A 21023-nucleotide genomic window follows, 5' to 3' on the forward strand; every position below is an offset into this window, starting at 1 on the left:
TTTCTCACCCCGTAGTAAATGATTTGTCTCTTTGCGGCTTCCGAAACAGTACGATTTTATATACGGTCGCTCGATCGCCATTCGTCATTTTCAGGTTATTTCTCGAACTTACAGGGTGACACCACTCCCCATCTGATCACCCAATTTTTAGAGAAAATATTTTTGTTTTGTTGTAATCATAGCAACAGCAGATTTTGATTTTTTTTTATATTACGTATTTTTACGTAAGAAAAATGCAGAAAACATTGAATTCTTAAGATATAAGTAAAAAGCTTATTAAAGTTAGTATAATACATTAATTTTACAAAAAAGAAGATAAAGCATATATTTATTTGTATGTTTATCAGAACTTATTAGTAACGCTAATAACTAATAACATACAAGTATATGTAATAAAATTAAATGTAAAAAAAAATTTTTTTAAAATAATTAAGTTAAAAATTTTTATAAATCTTGTCACAAAAATGTTATGTCTTACTAACTATATATTGAACTCGCCACTAACTTCCCACGTTTTCCTGGCGAGGGCCTCGGATGCTTATTTTCGCAGCGAGACGCAAAAGCCGCTGCCCTGTTTTCTCGGTGAATCTCTTTGTGAATCGGGTGTTTCACCAGTCGGTTGCCTTCACCTCGTTACCGTCCTTTTTTCCCGTTGCTGAAACAAGAAACTGGCATCAGGACGTCGTTATAACGCGAGGCGAGGCGTCCACTTTTCTGCTTGTCCTGACCGCCGCGCTGCCGTCGTGCCGCGCCGCGCCGCGCCGCGTCGCGTCGACCCTTCGACGGCCGTCGGACGTGGTCCTTGCGTACTACAAATAAAGCTCTCCAGGAAACAAACAGGGACGACCTGGCCTCCGCCGAACAAATTGACACCCTCCATAGTGCACGTACGACTTACGGACCACGGTGTCTTGTTTCCCAACTCGAGGTTGATCCACTTTAGTTTACTATTGTAGTTTGTTGACGCTCCATATAGCTCTAAATATTTTATTTGGGCTTATTTGAGAAGAAGCGGAATTGACAAGAATTTTTGTCGGGATGCTAAAAACAGAATGTTGTCAAATTGAATTTTAAATTTACTCTTTTGATATACTTACCTTTGTATTTCCATATGTATATATGTATATTAAGATTATGTAGTAGAAGATTAATTTTCCGAAATCGTAATAGAACTTTCCAATTTTCAGTTTTTACCGTATAAAAATGAAACGCATGCACGTGCACGCGTTTCTCTTTTCCTTCAAAATATCAAATTTTGCTTCAAAATCAAGAAAGCATCATCGATTTGAAGGAGGTTATCGACCTTGGTTCAAAACACCTTCGAGAAAACCCCTTTCTGAAGGAACGATATCAATTGAGAATTTCGAAAGGTAAACTGTCATGTCGACTGATAGAGATGCAATATACGTTTATTAAGTGGCAGTCACGTGGCATGTAACGATACAACGATATCAGTTTTGTCCTCGGACACGATTCGCCACGTGTCACTCGACGTGAATCCAGCGCTTTCGCTTTATTACGACAATGATACTCACACCCCCTGCCGGTATCGCTAGTTGATCGTAATCGCGTTTAGCCTCTACCATTCACACCGAAGCAAAGTCGCGCGCGGGTGTAAATTTAACAATGAATGCAATGTGTTTGAGAAGCAGAGTATTAATCAAGTATTATTACGTGACTCTTTAAAAAAAAAATAGGTATAAAAAATTGCATCAAATGCGTAGAAGAATTAATCCTGTGAATTATTTCACGATATAACATCATTTTCTGATGTTGATTAACATCAGAAAATGATATAATGCCGTCAAGTCTCATGAAGTCTACCAGAATCTGATATGTAATTGAATGTTATATCCAAATAAATATACAACGAGCTATTATTAATTATTATTTCGATGAACCAAAAAATATGGTGTGAAATACATTCAGCATGATTACGCCTCTAATGCGACTAGTGACTAAAGTCACAGACTCCGTGAAACATATCTCTTACAATTAGATAGACTCTTTAAGTTAATAACAATATTCTCGTCATAAATTTTTCCCAAGTATTGTATACCAAACACAAAAGTAGTTTACTTAACAGTTAACATGTGAGCAACTGAAACATGCGATATATAATGCGGGACAAGCAAAAGTTTCACACGAATATTACATGTCTATATATAGATTTCTGAAGAATTCTATAGTTTTTTGGAAGGTGCTTGGATTTTGAAATCTTTCAGTACACGGAAAAAAACGTATACGTATACGTGTTCATCATTCATATATTCATAATTAAATATTTTTTTCTATGTTGACGATTTAAATACGATTATTGAATTATATTTCCCCATCGAGAAAAATAATACTCGATTTTATTCCGTATTCCACCGCTTTCATTAGTAGATCCCACGACCACCCGAGCCGAGCCCGCATCTTGACATCCGCCGGTCCACCGTTTAGCAATAATTTACTCATCGCACGGCCACGAAATAACGTCGAAAAAGACCCTGCGGAATGAACGGTGTGGTCGTTGGCATTGGAGTGATGATCCGAATCCCACGGGTATATTGTTGTCCAATGATACGTTCGTATTTACACGTCGCGCACCGAAATTGCGCGCCGACGGCGACGGCGTAAATGCACCCGTATATGTATAAGATTTGGAGAACGGGCGTGAATAATACCGATAAGTACCATCTTTTACAGCCTATCGCGTGCAATGCGACTGTCCTCGAAATAAATGCCTTGATTCAATAACCAATGTATTGCAGCTAATTTTTTTGAGATAATAAAATTAATCCTGAAGATTAATATTCCAGATACATGGCATACTCGTATATTATTAAAATAATGACTTCATTTTTTTTTATCTGTCAATCATTTTTCTGTTTTTAGATTTTAAAAGCACATTGACATGTATGATAATTTTATTTTTAGATAATTAGGATATATTTTATTTAGAAAAATTAAGTAAAATAATAATCTTTAGTGTTTTATTTTGCGGAAATTACGCTATATTGTGTACTACGTATAAGTATTATATGTATATGTAAAATTCTGACCAAGTAACTTTTTGCAAGTATCATATGTTTTTACTTTATCATGTAGTTTCAAGTAATTTGTTTAGTTATGTTCGTACATACATAAATTTTCAAACATAGGTAATACATTTTTTTTTTTTTTTATAAAAATATTAGCATTTGTAATATTCTTAAAATAAAGAATGCATTTTTATTTATTCTCATAGAAATGTTACAAAGTGCGTTTAGTATCTAAATAACAGAATTTTTAATTTATTGCAAATATTATAATTGGAGATGTTGTGCATTTTTACATTATTTAGAGATTTCAAGGTTGTCGATATTTGTTCAGAAAACTCAAAAGAAATGCGATTAAGGAAAGAAGTTGAAGAATTCTAAACGCATTTTTACACTTAATATAAGTAGTAAGTGACATCTAGTGACACAACGTGCGCGGATCAGCCTTTTTCCTTTAAATATTTTTTCACATTATCTCGAGAAACTTTTTTGTCACATCTTGGTAGTACTGCTTTTTCTTCTCTCAAAGGCTCAAAGAGCCTTTAACCCTTCGTGTCGATCAAAAAACCGCATTTATCTTCGCACACAATATATTTCTATAAGAAAAAAATTCCAACATTCGAAATTTATCAATTGCTCATGAGTCGCGGAAGCTGGTAGTTTTTTTGTCGGTTCTTCCGCGCCGCAAGAAAAGACGTTATTCAAGATGTTAGACATTGACGGATTTGTCGGGCGAGTCGTGTTAATGCGTAGCATCTGAAAAATCGACGGATTAGTTCGTAAACCCTTATGAATTCAACGGGGCGTCATCCGTTCTTTCAAATCGATTCACAGTTCCATCCACGGTTTCATCAGTTGCTTAGATTGCATATTATGTGTCTAATATATGCGTAATGTATATCTATATATACATGCGTATTTTACAAACTTGCGATGATTAGTGATAGAAAGATTTTCTTTCAAAGAAACTCGACATAATAATATAATAACATTTTTATTGTGTGTGTGTGTGTACCTATGTTTATACATTTTTTAAATATATATTTTAGATATGGATTATTTATTAAGAGAAAAAACATATAGTTAAATATGTATTTCATATGTTTAATAATTTATTATAAATGCAGAAATTTGTAATAAAATAACTGTAAGTTAAAAAAAATTTTATTTATTTTTTTATAAATCTAAAGTTCTCACAATTTAAAGTTATTTTTTTAATTTTACTGGGTCGTAATACCATTAAATTAAATTTCTCTATTTTTAAGTTTTATAATTAATAGATATTAATTATAAATAAAATTAAAGTAATAGACTTTGTTTTCAACAAATAAATGTTAGATATTATAAGTATTAAATGGCATTTTAATAATTACTTATTAAGCAAATTTATGCCTTAAAAAGTTAGCCGCTGTTAATAAATAAAATTGAGGTAAAATTACTGTATTTCAAAAACTTTCATTATTTAATTTAAAACTGGAAAATGACTAAGGCTTTATCTATTAAGGCTTGTCTAATTCTTTTTCACTTGTAGACAGGACAACAACATACAGACTCGTGCTGTGAAAATAACAAGTTTGGTAAAAGATATAAACGTCGTTTGTCCAATTGGCTAAACAAGATGAGTTTTTCTTGGACTTACTTCTGACTAATTGTTGCCTGCTACCGAAATAGATCACATTGGTGACCGACTAACCCGAATATGTCACGGATGTTCCACGGATTACTATTATCTTTCTGCTTTAGTACCTTTAGCCCCTCTCTTTTGTATCTCGTGTGAAGAACGAAACATTAGCTACTGAATTGTTCGGGTTTGCCCTTTCAATAGTGATTTATGTTTAAATGTTATTTAACTAGTGCGAATAATATTTTTTATCCTCCGAATATGAATAGGATTCGAATAGGGCAGAAAAAAATAGAAAGAGGAACAAATCGACTTTGTCGCTTCTGATACAAAAGAGTTCGAGCTTTCTTCTTCTGTGAAACATAAGATGTTACCATCTAAACAGTATGTTGGCCAGGCAGCCACTCTGTCGAGACCTGCCACAACAATTTTTCTATTCAAAATGTAGGTTATCGAATCCTTTTGGGATCTTTTGGACCATTAGCTTTATTGCCTTATAATAAATCATTTGACTCGCTGTAAGCGTTCTATTTTTCTTTAATAACATTCCTTTTGACAGTTTGTTCAGATGTTGTGCTTATGTATTTTTATCGCTTTTTTAATCGTCTTTCTGTGCAAATATGAAATATAATCTGTACAATTTTTATCCTGCTTAAGTTTATTTTATTTAAATACCACGAATATGTATTAGGTATTACAATAATTAGATAAGATTTGACATATTAATAATTATTAGCTGTAATTAGACTTTTAACCAAAAAGTAGCCGTTTTGTTTTATAATAAGAATAATCTTTCTAACTATAAGTATTACGTATTTAATTATAAGTACATTGGCGTTTTTAAATGTGTTTATCTTTGTCTCTTCTTGCAAATTGTTCAGTATTTCCGCATAATTCTCTACATCTTTCGTATTGGACATTATTCTCGCGGAAAATATTACACTTGCAAACGTAACGTACAATCCCTTGTGCATAACAGCTTTTAATTTTTCGATTGTAAGCGCTTATTAATAGAATAATCTATTGATATTAAAATTTGGCTGAAGTTTCCAAATATAACTTTAACAAGAAATCAATTTTCTGTTATTTTAACTCATTGCGAAAAAATGTGAAAAAATTGATGCAATATCTGCATATGTAATACCTGTGCTGTGCATATTTGTTCAACAAATTAAAAATTTTATTTAAATTTTACATAAATTAGAAATTAAACAAAGTATGTAACAAAAAATCCAGATATTCTTCTATATGCTAAAAATTTTATTCTCAAATAAATAATTACTATTTTATTATATTCAATTGCATCTACCCATCTTTCGTACATTATTTTACTTTATTATTTATTTTATTGGTTAAATTTACAATTTTGAAAATGTAATAAACAACCGGGAAAGAGAAATTGTTTACTTTCCATTTTCTTTTTTTTTTTCGCGAAAAGAAAGATTTTTCTATCTTAATGTTTAAGGCAGGCTTTATACTATGTGCCTTATGCTATGCGATCACGGTTCGCGGTTTTCAGGAAGTGAAAGGAATTTCTGCTTCTTTAAGGGGATGCTAAATACCGACAATTGCAGTCAAAGCTCGTTCTTTGAAACGGCTTTATAGATCGCAAAATCCTTTTACAGGAGTATAGGTACTAATGAAGAGTGAGATTATAAAAAATTAATGATAATTGAAAAAAATGTAAAAATGCTGTCACCTTATTTTCTAATATAAACAGTTGTATAAGTAATATGTACGAAATGAAATATTCCCACTCTTCAGAAGACGTGCATAAACAATAACATACCTTTGAAATTGAGATTGAAAGCCTGGAATAAAAATGAGAGCTTCGAAGAATAACCTATAACCATGTCTATCCTTGTCTATCATCATTGTCTATACAAGGACAGATATAGAATTTGGTCGGTAATACAAACGGCTTTAGCATCCCCTTAATTGCCGGGATCAATTTTTAAGAAGATTAGCAGTTGAACGTTTGATTTATCGATTTCTGTTCTATCGATTGCCAAATTATTTCGATCACACTCGTATTAAAGTTTGCTTTTAAAAAATTTATTCATATGAACATGGAAATTAAGCATTTCTGATGATTATCTGTGCAGTGACAATTATTCCGAAACATTATTATAAAAAATTTACATGTTACATCTACGCTACTGACAATGAGATATACAACGTGTTATATGTGCTATTGAATTATACTCTTATACATTATAACATCACGAATCTCAATAATCACATGATTTTATAATGCAAATTAATAGCACAAACACACTCACACACACGAACACGAACACGCATACGCACACGCACACTTTCTCTCTCTCTCTCTCTCTCTCATATATATCACACATGTATATTGTAACATTTTTTTAAATACTATAGATTTTATATAAAGAGCTTATAGGTAATCTGTATAATATAGATGTATAGATATATTGATCTAAATTTGTAAAGATCTATTTGAATCTAAATTTGTAAAGACTATAAATCTAAAAATTAGCCGTTTTCTTTTTGCTCTAAAAATTATGTTTATCAGAAAGAATTCTCGATGTAATCTGAATAACTTGGCAATAAAAAATAGTGGCAATAAGGATTAAGATAGGTATTATAAATAGAATAATCGTATGTATTCTAAATAGTGTTATGTCAAAAAATTATTTACATTAATTATCATATAATGTAAAACATACACAAATAAAATCTAAAGAGTCTTTTGTCCATAATCTTTTATAAATAAATAAATATTATTTGAAAAAAATCGTTCATTTTAAACTTTTAATTTTGAGCACTTGTGTTACAACCCTTATTACATTAGATTTTCAATTACTCTTATAAAAGTTATATTTAATCTTCGATTTCTCTGGAATAGTTTATGTTTATAGTTTATGTTTATAGTTATATAAATAGTTTGACGAAGCGAAAAAAAAAATTGAGGATCCGGTGATGTTTTGAACTCAAAATATCGATTGATCAATGGAGGAGTGGGAGGCGTATTTTTGGAAGGAAATGATTTTTAATTTTTTTATAAATAGATAAGAGATAAATAAATCCATATGCCAAATTTTGCATTGATCCGTTGTATAGTATCTTCACCAGAAAATTTAGCGCCGCAAGCAAAACGCGTGGCTTCCCGATTTCAAGAGTTGAGAAATGATGGTACGTGTTTAGATTGGTTTTAAGAGGATACCATAATTTTTAGAAACGCAGCTGGATGGGTATTACAAAAGCCCTTTAGCTAGGTAGATGTCTGAGATCCACAGGAGGTAACTGTTGTGTGTATTAGCATGACGTCACATTCATATGTACATATCTTTTTCAAACAATCCTGCCGAGACACGTCATCAAAGAAAATTTAAAAGTTATTGACTATATTCTTTACAGTTCTTATAGACCACCCAATAAGTTTCTCGCGTAACATTAAATTAAACAAATTATGTAACAGCAATACTTTATATATATAACGATGATTGTGATTTTATTATGTTTTTACATTGTTTCGTAAAACTGTCACACAAAAATTCCATTTAATTCTTTTTAATGCGTTTCTTATTATATGTTAAAATATTTTATTTTTATACTTTAACAAATATGCTAAAATATATTTTTGCATTGTCAAATTATAAATATATAATATCTATATAAAATTTGTCATTAATTTGCTTTCTTTTAATTTATACGTACTTTAGCGCTAATATCCATTGGACAAAAAGTGATTAAAAGTCTTATTCGGCTTAATAAATTATCTTTAAAAGTTTGTTAACCTTGATAACTTTGATTTTTGTTATTAATTGTAAGATTCATCTCTTCCAGCATTGCAATTGTTAGCAAATGTAAAGCGTGTATAGCACGTTCTTTCTCTTATCGCACGGTTTCGTTGCATATGGGTAACTAACTAAACAATATACATTAGTATTTCCATGTGCAGTGCAAAATCAATAGTATCGATGCAGCAACCATTAGTCTTTCGATATATTCTGCGCAAGAGACCCCGCAGGTGTTCCGGTAGCGGGTCGCTTGTATGTAATCAAATTAAGAATTTATATAAAATACTACCCACACATAGCGGATACGAATGATTAGCGAAGGGCGAATGACATAAACTCGGTTACATAAAACAGACGCTAGGAACGAAGGAAGCCCCTGGGCACCTCTGTGCCAAGTTTTCTCGTGAGCACGAAGAAGCCCCTGTGAGAAATTTTTACATATGCATGGACCACCAACGATACCATAAAAGATCGATGACCTAGGTCCTAGGTAATAAAGCGCTGCTAGTGTTCTCCTCTTGATCCATGTCATAACATGAGTATCGATATTGCGACATTATAAGCACAATATAATTCATATATGGCAGCGTGAAACAATCAGATTCTTATTAGTGAAACAAAGATCGATATCAATTCCAATTGCCAATAAAAAAAATTATAAATGGTGTATATTGCGTTAAATACATGGTATGTATATTTATAAAATAATCATAAATAGATAATTGTTAACTATGTGCATAATATAGTTGTAGATTACGGATTTGTATGTTTTTATGCCTTTTTCATTAATTTAAAAAGAAAGGAAACATACTACTATTTAATAGAATATGCAACTTACTTGTGTCTCTTTCTTCACGATAAAATCTTTGATAACAAAAGTTCAACAAAAAATAATTTTTTTTTTAACACCAAAATGGGACTAGTCATTTCCATGTAGTTTATTGAACGCTAAATACGATCCCGTTTACCAAATTGCTCTATCACGTCGCAATTTTGAGAAATTTACAGTTAAAATTGAAAAAAGGCTATTTTTAGATTTTTACGTATAATACTTTGTCATATTATAACTTCGATATATGTACAATATAAATCAATTATAAATCAAATATAAATTAAATATAAAAGCTATTGATTGATTATAATTCTATTTAAAGAAAATTTAAAGAAAAATTAGAGATTTTTGTAAGAATTATTAAATATTACATATGTAATTACTATGTATAATAATACTGTATAATAATTCTATACTAGTACTATAATAATCAATATATTTTATAAAAAATATTGTAGTTATGCATATGCAGAACTATATATAGAACTACATAAAATTTAGTGTGCGCGCGCGTGTGAATAAGTGAGTGAGTGTCTGTGTGTGTGTATAAGTGTAAAAGAGAAAGGGAGAACACGTGCATATATTGGAGATCAATACATTTTTCTCACTGCTTCGATTTTGCTGTCGAATAGTTTAATCTTCCCTATATGTAGAGAAGCGTTTTAAATAATAAATATAGAAAACTTCATGACATTAATCGTAAGAACTAATGGCTAAGTGAGAGAAAGAGAGAGCACGTAGTGCTTTTCAATAGGATATATCAGTGCCTTTGCGTCTGTCATAGAGTATTATGTTTTCAATTAATGCAAAATACATTCGTTTTTTATCGGAAATTTACGGTTATCTTATAAAAAATTATATATGCGCGCACGATAAATTTTAAGTCTTATACCTGCATTGTTATATAAACACAACACTATTAATTTAAACATCAAGAAATATTCAAATGTTTATTAGCTTATTCTTTCATGAGGATATGCAAAAGACAAACTTCTTATAGAAACATTAATAAAAAAGCACAAATCAAATATGTAATTAATTTTGTAAAGTTTAGTCTATAAAAAAAATTATTAGATTTTTAAAAATGTCTTATGACGTAAAAGCTACTGGTGCCTTAATTAATATTTTAATTTAAAAAAAATTACTATCAAATAAAGCACAAGAATTTATAAACAAAAGAAAATTAGCGGATTTCTTATATGTCTTTCCACTATGATACATATACATATACCCTTTGATTGTTCTACCGAATTTCCGTCGTACTTCCGTTCGTTCTATTTTATTTTGCGCTTACGATCGCAGATCAATTGACGTGTCGGCGAATCGCGGCTCTACATTGGGAGACTGTCAATTAAGAATCCGTCGGGCGTTTCCGATATCCGCTGAATCGCCATTTTCGCAGCTGTTTGCAAAATGTCAAAGCTGATAATCGCGCGCGATCTCAAAATCTGCGATATCGAATTTACTTATGTGTTCCTTTACACGAGATCTGTTTAATCGTAAACTATAAAAAATTAATTACATATGAACATCATTAGACAAATTAGTTCAATTCCTTAAAGATGCTAAATAAGAATAGAAAATGGAAAATGAGGAAAATTTTCTTACATCCTCTTTTCTCATGCTTGATCTATTTAATTCAACCGAAAGAGTATAGTTTCTATGGGCTGATGTTGTGCAAGCCTAATCGGGTAGCAATGATATTATTTAACAAACAAGCCGGATGGTGGACTTACGAGAGTACTATTACCGGTAATCCCCGCATCGTCTTTAGCACGGCCGCACGCGGTGCGAGTCTATTCTCCGGTAATTAAGAGATTAAATCCTGTTGCCTGACACTGTCCCTGTCTCTCGTTTCTCCTCTCCCATTTCTTAGTCCTTACGACAACTACACATGCGTGGTTCTTATCCCGATCGCATTACAGAGCGAACACGAAACACCTTGCGCGAGTAAACTTTTCGTATTGTTCCTACGTTCATAAAAATATCTCGCTCCGCAAAAAAATTTTTCAATAAAAAAGAATATATATTATATACATTATAAGTATTGAATTATAATTGATCTATCGATTTATAAATAGCTAAGTAAGCATATAACACACTGTTACTTTAACAATAATTTCGCTTAAGTAATCAGTTTTAAATTTATCTTACAATTAGATATATTATGGAAATGGATTGCGATACCTTAAATATTGTTTAATATAAGATTTAAGTGCACCTTTTTATTTCTATATAGATGAAATTTATTTGTATCCTATATGTAAAAATTAGTACGTGCTAAAATTTTATTTATCCCATTTTATATCACTATTCGATTCCGAGTGGCATATATATACACAAGTTTATAATGTGTATTATACGCCATTGTGTATAATTGTTTGAGCATTAAGGGGTTACATACTTACGTTTTTCAAGCTTTAAAACTAAGCCAAAATTAACAAATTTTTATTGTGGTAAAATTATATATTTTTTAAAATAAAAATACATATCTTGTAGAGTAATCTTTGAGAATATCTCCTGAAAATTTTAATAAATAATATTAAAAATTGAGGTCCTTGCAGCTATTTTCCTGAACGGTGTTTGTAAAAACGGCGTTCGCGGTACCAGAGATACCTCTGCCCACCTCTCATGTAAAACAAAAAACAAACTTTCTGTTAAATTAGATGAAGAAAACTATAGTGCTTGTCATAGCCGATTTTAAAAATATTAATTTTTCGAAAAATGGCAGCGGTTCACTAGTCTCCGAGATATTTCCGGTATACTAATTTTTAAAACACTATTTTGGGAAAATAGCTGCCAGGATCTCAATTCTTGATATTTTTTATTGAAATTTTCGAGATATTCTCAAAAGACTACTCTACAAAACATGTGCATTTTCATTTTTTAATAAAGCATAATTTTACCTATTTAAAATAAAAATTCGTTAATTTCGACTTAGTTTTAAGGCCTATCAAACGTATGTAACTCCTTAATATTTGCCATAAAACAACATTATAGTAATGTTTTATAATAACTATTTCACAAGATACTTTTACAAGATATCATGTCTTTTCATACTAACATTTCATTTTCAAACTTTTACTTGCATCTTATTTCTAGAGAAATTATGTAAAAATGTATAAAGCCGTATATATTTTGAATATTACATTATTGCGAGTACGTTTAAACTTAAACAATACATATATATTTCCAATTTGCGAAAGATAACATGCTGTTAAAAATAAAAAATGCACGTATCAGAGCGCGTATTTTCTACATCAATATCTTAACTCGCAAATCACGAAAAACCGGATCCCTCGATACCTGACAATCCGAGAGGCAAGCCGTACCGTCGCGTCGCGTCGATCTCTCGATCTGTACGAACGAACGAGCATGTACGCACGCATGTATGTACATGGAACCGTGCACGACGCGACGGGCAGGACACGTCTCGAATATTTTACCCCGGGAGTTTTTCCTCTTTAATTGATTCAATCGGCGAAAAACACGGCGAGACCGGCTTCAAACCCCTCGGGGGTTTTCGTCCTCTTCCCCTCCGCGTCATCCGCGCTTCCGACAGCCAACCGCTGTAACGAGACGCCAGAACCAACCCCCTTCCGAATAGAAACGCCAACCCCTCTTCGCGGTTAGTCTCTCGCCCGTTCCTTTTCCTCGCTTACCCCTCATCGCGGTTATCCCTTCCCGCATTTCGACCCCTTTGTTCTTTCTGCTTATCGTCTCCTTTTCCTCCAATGTTTTCCTTCGCGCGCAAACCCTTCCGTCTTTTCCTTCTTCGCGCAATTAAACGCTTGTTACGTTTCCTGGTCAGTATATTCCATTCCATTCCATTCCATTCTCGACTTTTTATTTTCATCATAATTATGTTTCGTTCTTTTTATCACTTTACTGTTTCCAGTTATTTTATCTTCTGTGCAGCGCTGTTTCATAAGGTTTTTTCTTCGACTTCTCATATAGATGCAAGATTAGCTAACCAATAAAAATTATCATGTAAAAAACATATTAATTAAATCAGGCAGTCGTTACGTTATTAATTAATTTTATTTTTACAATTTTTTTCAGATTTTTGTTGCAATTATTTTTACGTTTAGTATTTTTTGTATCTGTTCATCTTGATGCAGCGCGATGTGTAGTCCTGTATTCCCGTATTAATTAATATAAAGAATATATACCTATTTCTACTGTATTTTACAATTTATATTATAGAGAATATAATTACATTTATATATTCTCGTTGTAATTATTTTCACATTACTTAACTAATACTTATTTATTATAATTAATTCGATTTTATTTTCTTTGATGCGCAGCTCTTTCTTCATGATACGTAAACTCTCTTCCGTCTTGGTTTAACCCCTATTCGCGCAGTAACACCATCGACTGTGTAACACGATATAATACGGAAACATTTATACACAGTCGCCGAGAGCTGAATAGTTGCCGGCGGCGTGGCCGCCGTTTATGCGAAGCCGGTCCTCTTCGAGAAGAGTACGGGGCGCGTGTCGGGAGATGGAAAGGGGTGGTTCCGGTGGTTGTGTCACGGGATGCGTGGGGGAAGTTTCTGCGAATGCGGCAGAAACTCTCGCGGATTTTCCGTTTGTTATTTTAATTAGAGCCTTCGGGGCCTGCTCTTAACGAGTGCTTGGCTCTCGTCCGCGTTTATTGTATCCTTCTGAAATGACGGTTGTGTCATATCGTCAGACTCGTGTTGGTGGCATCATGAAAATGCACATTCAGCCTGTTCCTCGTTTATTTATGTTCCCACGAAATAATCGCATGACACCTCTTTTACGGTCTCAATAAGATACATATGTCAACTAAATTCTATCTGTAATCGTAATCGTAATGATTACGATATAATTGTAATCATGATCGTAATTGATTGAATGTCAAATCAATGCCGTAAGTGACTTTTTTATATTTATCGAGAGAATTACCACGCTAATATATTGCTAAACAACATGAGTAAAGAGTAAATAAATTACTTTCTTGCGAAATATTGATTCGTAAGTAAAAGTTAAAAAGAATTTATTTATTTGCGTATTTGCGAGCAAATATAAAAAAGCAAACATTAAGTAAGATATGAAGCATTCCATGCTAAATCGACCAGGGTTTGACCTCAACCTCTCGGATTTGGTCGGCGATTTTTTATGTTATTGTTCCACCTCTAAGATGCACTCTGAATTTTTTTTAGATTTTTTTTTAAACAATTGATTTAGTTATAATTTTTTTAACCGACACATCGATGGCCACAATTTAAAAATCTGAAAAAATTCTCAAAAATTCTGTGTCAGATATCAAAATTTTTAAGCCTAGGCCCAAAGTGGGCCAGCGTTCTAATTTTTTCAAGCTTTTTTCGAGTTTTTTTCGAAAAAAATATTGAAAAAAATTAGAAGCAGACGTCAGTCCACTGCAGGCTGTTGCTTGAACATTTTTGTATATAACAGGATTTTTGAGAATTTTTTCAGATTTTTAAATTGTGGCCATCAATATGTCGATTTAAAAAATTATAACTAAATCAATTGTTTAAACAAAATCTAAAAAAAATTCAGAGTGCTTCTTAGAGGTGGAACAATAACATAAAAAATCGCCGACCAAATCCGAGAGGTCGAGGGTCAAACCCTGGTCGATTTGGCATGGAATGCCCCATATGCTTTTTATGTCAAAAAGAAAAAGATGTTCAGAAAAACGATGTCCAAAGAAATGTCTTATTAGATTTTTCGCAATACTTAGAAATAACTAACCGACCTCTTTTTCAGGTAAAGATATTTTTTTTTCTGTTGGTAGTCTTTCAAAACACCGTTAAAAAGAGTTTTAGCATCGTAAAAGTTTTCGCTAGCATCGGTTTTTTACTTGGTAGATAAAAAGAATATAGAAAAAGGGGATAGAGTGTAACCCTTTGTCGAGAATATTTTCCCGTTATGTAAAAAACTACCGAAGAACGGCGCGGGTATCATCGAGCACAATATTTTCCCAAAATTGGGTGGACACGTCGTAAAAGTCGTAAAAGTCGTAAAAGTCGTAAAACTGTAAAAATCCGTTACTCAAAAACTTGACCTTCAGTTTTTTGTATGTTGTCCCTGTTGACTCCGGTACTTCCTTGTACCGTTTATTGATGTTCTTTATAAAGAGACTTTTTTACGTTGATTTTGTCATGTATAAAATATATGTATACCTATATACATTTAAAAGAAAATAATTTTATCCGAAACTTTTGTATCATCACAGATATTATTTTATTTTAAATGTATATTTTTATTAAAAAAGATATATAAAAGTTTTTAAAATATAGCTATATGTATACGCAACGAGTTCTTAATATTCGTTCAACCATTTGAGTCTATATCGGGGCTAATATTGATATAATAGTGCGCGTGGAATATTTTGAAATTGGATATTTTAATTTGTAAATAGAGAATATATATTATTCTCATTACGTGGTATTGTGTAGTGTCGGCGTTGCACAGTAGAGTTCAGAGAAGCCGCTTTTAATAACCCGGATGCGGATGCTTCTACCCAGCTTCTACCAGCAGTGTCGTATTCGGATCTAAGGTTTGGGCTAACATAATCCTATGCGAGGTAATTCTGCTTCAGGTTCTCTAATCTCACCTATACACGATATCGCATATCCTATTACTTTTCACTTTTCCTTTACGCTACCACCATTTTATTTCAAGAGAAAAGCAAAGAGAGAAATCTAAAGAAAAGGGCTAGGTAAAACCTCTTAAAAGTAGCGTACCGATTATCGAAAACACTTCCATTTGACTTGAAATATTATACATATATTGAATGTATTTAAATAGAAAATATCATATATTGACATATAATATTGTGTTTGTATAAGTAGAAGAGAATACGCGCGCGTATTATGTATACATGTATATACAACTACGTATATCACGTACACATGTATATAGATATACAATAAAAGCTATTGATAGATATATGTATTCATAGGTATTATTTTACTTTTGTTTTATATTAATGGATTTCGAGTCAAGTCTTTTGTAATAAAAATTGAAACAAATTTACGATACATTTTTAGTAATAATAAATATTAGATACTTTTATAGTAAGGAGGTAAACCTCTTAAATAAAAAAAACTTCGTCCATTTCAGACCATCGGGCCCAGTTATAAATTATATATAATTTTATAGATACTAATGGTAGAGTGCTTAAGAAAAAATAATTTTAGATCCTCAGATCCCCGCCGGGAGAAATTCTGACCTTCTAATAATTTCATTTATTTATTAGATGGCTCATCATCGGAGCCAAGATGACAAATACATCATTGATATACTCAGAAGATATTTAGCATATATATCCTAGATACCGAATGATCGACGTAATATATAAAAGAATAAAAACAAAAACAAGAATTCTGGAAGTCATGTTCAACTATAAAATAAAAAATCATCAGTTTATTCAAAGCGTGAAAGCATTATAGATAACAAAATGAATACACCTTATACATTAATATATTAATGAAAGCCTAACATTGCCCGGTGGGCGTTTTAGCCATTGGCACCTATTTCAATCCTGACATGATGCCCTACAATATGTGTCATCTCTGGGCCCGAACGGCCTAGAAACCCTTACAAAAATGAGCGAAGTTCTATTAATATCATTTTAAATAAAAATACTTAAAATTACATAAAAATAATTTTACTAAAAAAATCCGTATTTTAATTAAAAAACAAAATTATTTACTCGCGCACCTAACAAATGTATGAAGTGCTTCGATTTCGAATAAATATCAATGAATATCAAATATATATAATTTAGATTTTATATGTTATATTTTAAACATGCGCACGTAGTACATACATATAACGTAATACATAGATATAACATAAACGTATTTTGAACGGAGCCATTTATATCCATTTTCAACTTATTAACTTATATAGTTAATTTGGAAACTTTTATTTTGCAATACACCGCCGTTATTTATAGCGATCAGAATCTGCACCATAAATCAATTAAAATGTATCATATAAATTATAAAATCCATTTTTCATATTAGACATTGCATACTCGTATAATATATGGTTTCCTCAACATATATTTTATTCGAATTAATCGATTAATTCGTTTAGATTATAGCTCGATCGCTATACTTGCCATTGTACACAATTTATCGATAAGTTATCGATAAAAACTATATTAGAATATTGAAGAAGCAGCTATCGGTAAGCCGGATATGATTAAAAATTTTGACATAATCGGTCATTGGTATAATTGGAGTTATATTGTTAGCAATCGTTATAGTAGTTTTAATGCTAATACCAATGCCATTCTTACCGACGTTCATGTCTGCGTGCAATGCGTGCATCATGGAATCATGGACCTAGGTATTATATTCTTTATTAGGTCCATGGCGTGCACGATTCTTGCGCTAGTCATTTTAATATATCTAGGGGTGCATTTCACTTAACGCCCGCAACGCTCATGATCATCATTTGTCCTTGTTTAACATTTGATAACAAGGATGAAATAATTCTAAGAGCGTTGCGAGCGTCAAGTGAAATAACGTACCCGTAGAAGTCGTGAAGACCATTCATTCTCTCTTGTTCGTGTACAAACGAAAGAGAATAACGCCCACGCGAGCGAGAGAACAACGGTACCACAATAGAATGCCTCCTTTCCTACGTGTACCTCTACCCCCATCTCTTATTCCTCAAATAATGGCAAACGCTCGGTCTAGAATGTAGGGCCCATATTCTCAACTGTCTTTTATCGATAACAGCACTACACGTTTTTATCTGAGATGCTATATAGTTCATGTTACATATACTATAGCATTTCAGAAATAAAAGAGCGCTTGTACATATATATTAATAATAAAAGATAAAAGAGAGTTGAGAATATGGGCCTAATCCGTTACCTTAATAAATATGTTAATTCATTACTCACGACACCGATGCGCAACAGCGGAATTATATCTGCCACGTAGCTACGTTGATTCTGTAACAAACAAATATAAAACTTATATTAAAACAGTGTTAAAAAAATCCAATGTTTTAAAACATAATTCTTATGCGCATTGAATGTTTTATTCACTATTCAATTAGGTATTTATTTAAATGATTATATATTTTCAGAAAATGATCTTTACAAGAATCAATTTTTATAAAATTACTAAATTACTCCTTTTCTTCTAACTTACTATTATTTCTAAATCATGGTAAAACAAATAGGCTTAAGAACAAACAAACAAAAATTACTCTTATACACAAAATAAATAATATTTACCGCAAAGTTGTTCCGCTGACGCCCGATGCCTCTCTCTCCCAAGCCTCCTCCTCCTCTCAGGCTGTCCTCTCGAGTTGTCAGCTCCCTCGATGCGACACTTTTCGCGTCGTTATTTTCTGAAACATATAAATAAATGATTTGATATTAATCAATTATTTATTACGCATCAAACTCCTTATTTATCATTCAATTAGACATTTATTTAAGTAAGTATAGCTTTAAAAAAAAAAAATTATTACAAAAATAAACTTTTATAAAATTTCAAATTATTTCTTTTTTTCTAATTATTATTTCAAAATCATGATAAAATAAAACGACTCAAGTATAAGCAAAAAATAAAATTACTATTACACAAAATAAAAAAATAATATTTACCACAATGTTGTTTTGCTGGCGCCTGACGTCTCTTCTAGACCTCCTCCTCCTCTCAGGCTGTCCTCTCGGGTTGTCAGCTCCCTCGATGTCCGACACAACTTCACCGGCACCACGCGGATAACAATAATCGCGCGATATTTAATACCTCACTTCTGAAAACGTTACGTAAACGACCGAGTTTGTTCGTGGAAAAATCGCCCGCGATAACCGCGTTATCTCGACGCGTTCAGAACCGGACAACTGACTCGATTTGCCCGATTAAGGACTTTTCCCCGCGTGGCCAGTTGAATAGTGTTCGACAGAGAGAAGAGAGATCCTCGAAAAGTAGAAAGCGAGCTTTCTACAATGAGGATCATCTCTCCTCGCCACCGACACGTCATGGTAGCACCCTTCCACGCACAGTGAAGTCAATTATCTGGGCAGTTCTTGTTATGCAATCCTGGCACCTTGCCGCACAGGACCACGCACGAGACAGCCGTCACGTCTAAGAACGTGGAAATTGACGCAGTTATATGCTAATTATTAAAAACCGATATTTTACGCGACGATCCCGAAACGCGAATTAACGCCCGATTATATTATTTCCGCGATAGCCGCGTTATCTCGACGCGTTCAGAGCCGGACAACTGACTCGATTTGCCCGATTAAGGACTTAACCCCGCGTGGCCAGTTGAATAGTGTTCGACAGAGAGAAGAGAGATCCTCGAAAAGTAGAAAGTTTTCTACAATGAGGATCATCTCCCCTCGCCACCGACACGTCATGGTAGCACCCTTCCACGCACAGTGAAGTCAATTATCTGGGCAGTTCTTGTTATGCAATCCTGGCACCTTTCCGCACAGGACCACGCACGAGACAGCCGTCACGTCTGAGAACGTGGAAATTGACGCAGTTATATGCTAATTATTAAAATCGCGCGATCCGCTTCCGGATAATACGACAACTTCGAACGGCACTCCCGAAAATGTGACGATTTTAATTGTCATATTCGAAAATTCAACGATTTCGAGCGGCACTCCCGAAAATGCGACGCAACGAACCGTTTATACAATTGGCGGCGATTGTGTTTAGTTGCCCTGTTGTCCGGTAAAAACGGAATTACCTGTAAAAGATAAGATTACGCGTACGTTTAGGTCGGTACTCTACTTAGATAGGGATACGCGTAGTAAGTATACGCGAGAATAAAAATATGCGAGACTAATGCTACAGTTGAAAGCGGATGAAGTACGCGTCGCGTGTGATTAATTTCGAGAGTATCGTGCAAGGTATGGCAAAGCCGCACAATTATTATATTCTTGTGATTACTTTGTAATCAAGTTTAATTGTAATCAATATTTTGTTTGTTTTACGAAATATATGTGAGTGCCATGAAGAAATAGCAATGCGGAAAGAAAAGAAGAACCTAAGCCGAGGAAGTGAGCAGATGTAACAGATCGCAAGATGAGCATTTCATAATCAATTTTAATTAATTGTTACTGATGGAAATATCGTTTTTCGATCACTGTATAATATAATGGTGTATTGAATGTTTAATACGTTGTCTAATAAATAAAATATTTTAAATTATATTTTAAGATTTTTTTAAATATTTAATAAATTTTTTTGTTGCCTTTTGAAATATGGATAGGTCAGGATAGAGTAGTAATTTAATTCCTTGAATAATTATTATTATTCGTCGATTTATTGTATGTGCATACAAAGTTGCATAAAATAAAAAAAGCTATAAAATAGAGTTTATTATAATTGATATGATATATATTATTATTAAATTTGTTTGTTTATTGTATGTTTACATGCAACAGAACTTTATTAAGCGATAAAATAAATTACTTATTTTAGATATGCACAAATTACTTGATAAAAGAGTTTAATTTTAAAATGCAAAAATTGGAAAAAAATAGAAAATATTTTACAACCAGACCATGTTAAAATATGTCTTATATTTTGATAAATTGTTTCAAACTTAATAAAGATATTTTTACATTTTTTGTCAAGCTTTGTATGCACAGAGGATTACGAGATTTTTAGCAAATATAAAATTATTTAATTTCGAAATTAAGATAGGATATAATTGAGTGCACTTACCAGTGCGATGCAGTGCGACCAGTAATAGAGTTGTACTCGTATGCAACACTAATCTGTAAAATAT

The 21023-nt window shown here is 32.4% G+C and overlaps 1 long non-coding RNA gene across 1 annotated transcript; it reads right to left on the reverse strand.

Annotated features, from left to right (window-relative positions):
• Positions 1–458: 458 nt before the first annotated feature.
• On the reverse strand, positions 459–21014 carry LOC112451951. The gene is made up of 5 exons (XR_003040444.1): positions 20960–21014; positions 18877–19976; positions 18502–18617; positions 18163–18213; positions 459–655 (listed from the first exon to the last, which is right to left on the reverse strand). It is a non-coding gene; the product is annotated as an uncharacterized LOC112451951 (long non-coding RNA).
• Positions 21015–21023: the final 9 nt, after the last annotated feature.

Source organism: Temnothorax curvispinosus, unplaced genomic scaffold (genome assembly GCF_003070985.1).
Source record: "Temnothorax curvispinosus isolate PA1 unplaced genomic scaffold, ASM307098v1 QBEX01002827.1, whole genome shotgun sequence".
NCBI lineage: Eukaryota > Metazoa > Arthropoda > Insecta > Hymenoptera > Formicidae > Temnothorax > Temnothorax curvispinosus.